Source organism: Eucyclogobius newberryi, unplaced genomic scaffold (assembly GCF_026437365.1).
Source record: "Eucyclogobius newberryi isolate DKJ021-1_F unplaced genomic scaffold, fEucNew1.0.hap1 SCAF_204, whole genome shotgun sequence".
Lineage (NCBI taxonomy): Eukaryota > Metazoa > Chordata > Actinopteri > Gobiiformes > Gobiidae > Eucyclogobius > Eucyclogobius newberryi.
In genome coordinates, this window is record NW_027315840.1 from 127,501 (window position 1) to 130,000 (window position 2,500).

Below are 2,500 nucleotides of genomic sequence, written 5' to 3' on the forward strand. Positions count from 1 at the left end.
CCAGGCCCCAGGGGAGTGCTTTTCTGGGGTCAAACAGTGCACTGATGATGGGGGATTATTTCATTTTGCTCATTTTGGTGTTTTTTCACATTTTAACCCATTTTCACCCCTTTTGCTCACAACTTCGTACTACGGCCCGGAAAAACGACAGAGTCGATGGGTATAGTGTACTATTGCCGAAAAACGACAGAGTCTTTTCGGGTATAGTGTACTATTTCGGTTTTTACTCTAAGTCCCTCAGGGGCATGGGGTGCTATACTATGATGGTCAGATCACCTCCAGGCCCCAGGGGAGTGCTTTTCTGGGGTCAAACAGTGCACTGATGATGGGGGATTATTTCATTTTGCTCATTTTGGTGTTTTTTCACATTTTAACCCATTTTCACCCCTTTTGCTCACAACTTCGTACTACGGCCCGGAAAAACGACAGAGTCGATGGGTATAGTGTACTATTGCCGAAAAACGACAGAGTCTTTTCGGGAATAGTGTACTATTTCGGTTTTTACTCTAAGTCCCTCAGGGGCATAGGGTGCTATACTCTGATGGTCAGATCACCTCCAGGCCCCAGGGGAGTGCTTTTCAGGGGTCAAACAGTGCACTGATGATGGGGGATTATTTCATTTTGCTCATTTTGGTGTTTTTTTTTTTTTTTTTTTTTTTTTTTTCACATTTTAACCCATTTTGCTCACCCCGCACTCTGCCGCATATGAGGCCGGGGAAGGGCCACTCTGGCTGGGCATGGCCTCCGCTGAGCACCCCCTGGAGCCACTGGAGCCCCCGGAGGCCCTCCAGAGCCACCCCCCACTGTCCCCAGACTCACCCGGGGGAAGGGCCACTCTGGCTGGGCATGGTCTCCACCAAGCAGCCCCTGGAGCCCCCGGAGCACCTCCAGAGCCACCCCCCACTCTCCCCAGACTCTGCCCGGGGAAGGGCCACTCTGGCTGGGCATGGCCTCCACCGAGCACCCCCTGGAACCCCTGGAACCCCTGGAACCCCCGGAGGCCCTCCAGAGCCACCCCCCACTCTCCCCAGACTCACCCCGGGGAAGGGCCACTCTGGCTGGGCATGGTCTCCACCAAGCACCCCCTGGAGCCCCCGGAGCACCCCCAGAGCCACCCCCCACTCTCCCCAGACTCACCCCGGGGAAGGGACACTCTGGCTGGGCATGGTCTCCACCAAGCACCCCCTGGAGCCCCCGGAGCACCTCCAGAGCCACCCCCCACTCCTCCAGACTCACCCCGGGGAAGGGACACTCTGGCTGGGCATGGCCTCCGCCGAGCACCCCCTGGAGCCCCTGGAGCCCCCGGAGCACCTCCAGGGCCACCCCCCACTCCTCCAGACTCACCCCGGGGAAGGGACACTCTGGCTGGGCATGGCCTCCGCCGAGCACCCCCTGGAGCCCCCGGAGCACCCCCAGAGCCACCCCCCACTCTCCCCAGACTCACCCCGGGGAAGGGCCACTCTGGCTGGGCATGGCCTCCACCAAGCACCCCCTGGAGCCCCCGGAGCACCTCCAGAGCCACCCCCCACTCCTCCAGACTCACCCCGGGGAAGGGACACTCTGGCTGGGCATGGCCTCCGCCGAGCACCCCCTGGAGCCCCTGGAGCCCCCGGAGCACCTCCAGGGCCACCCCCCACTCCTCCAGACTCACCCCGGGGAAGGGACACTCTGGCTGGGCATGGCCTCCGCCGAGCACCCCCTGGAGCCCCCGGAGCACCCCCAGAGCCACCCCCCACTCTCCCCAGACTCACCCCGGGGAAGGGCCACTCTGGCTGGGCATGGCCTCCACCAAGCACCCCCTGGAGCCCCTGGAACCCCCGGAGGCCCTCCAGAGCCACCCCCCACTCTCCCCAGACTCACCCCGGGGAAGGGACACTCTGGCTGGGCATGGCCTCCACCAAGCACCCCCTGGAGCCCCTGGAACCCCCGGAGGCCCTCCAGAGCCACCCCCCACTCTCCCCAGACTCACCCCGGGGGAGGGCCACTCTGGCTGGGCATGGTCTCCACCAAGCACCCCCTGGAGCCCCCGGAGCACCTCCAGGGCCACCCCCCACTCCTCCAGACTCACCCCGGGGAAGGGACACTCTGGCTGGGCATGGCCTCCGCCGAGCACCCCCTGGAGCCCCTGGAACCCCCGGAGCACCTCCAGAGCCACCCCCCACTGTCCCCAGACTCACCCGGGGGAAGGGCCACTCTGGCTGGGCATGGTCTCCACCAAGCAGCCCCTGGAGTCCCCGGAGCACCTCCAGGGCCACCCCCCACTCTCCCCAGACTCTGCCCGGGGAAGGGCCACTCTGGCTGGGCATGGCCTCCGCCGAGCACCCCCTGGAGCCCCTGGAACCCCCGGAGGCCCTCCAGAGCCACCCCCCACTCTCCCCAGACTCACCCCGGGGAAGGGCCACTCTGGCTGGGCATGGCCTCCACCAAGCACCCCCTGGAGCCCCTGGAACCCCCGGAGGCCCTCCAGAGCCACCCCCCACTCTCCCCAGACTCACCCCGG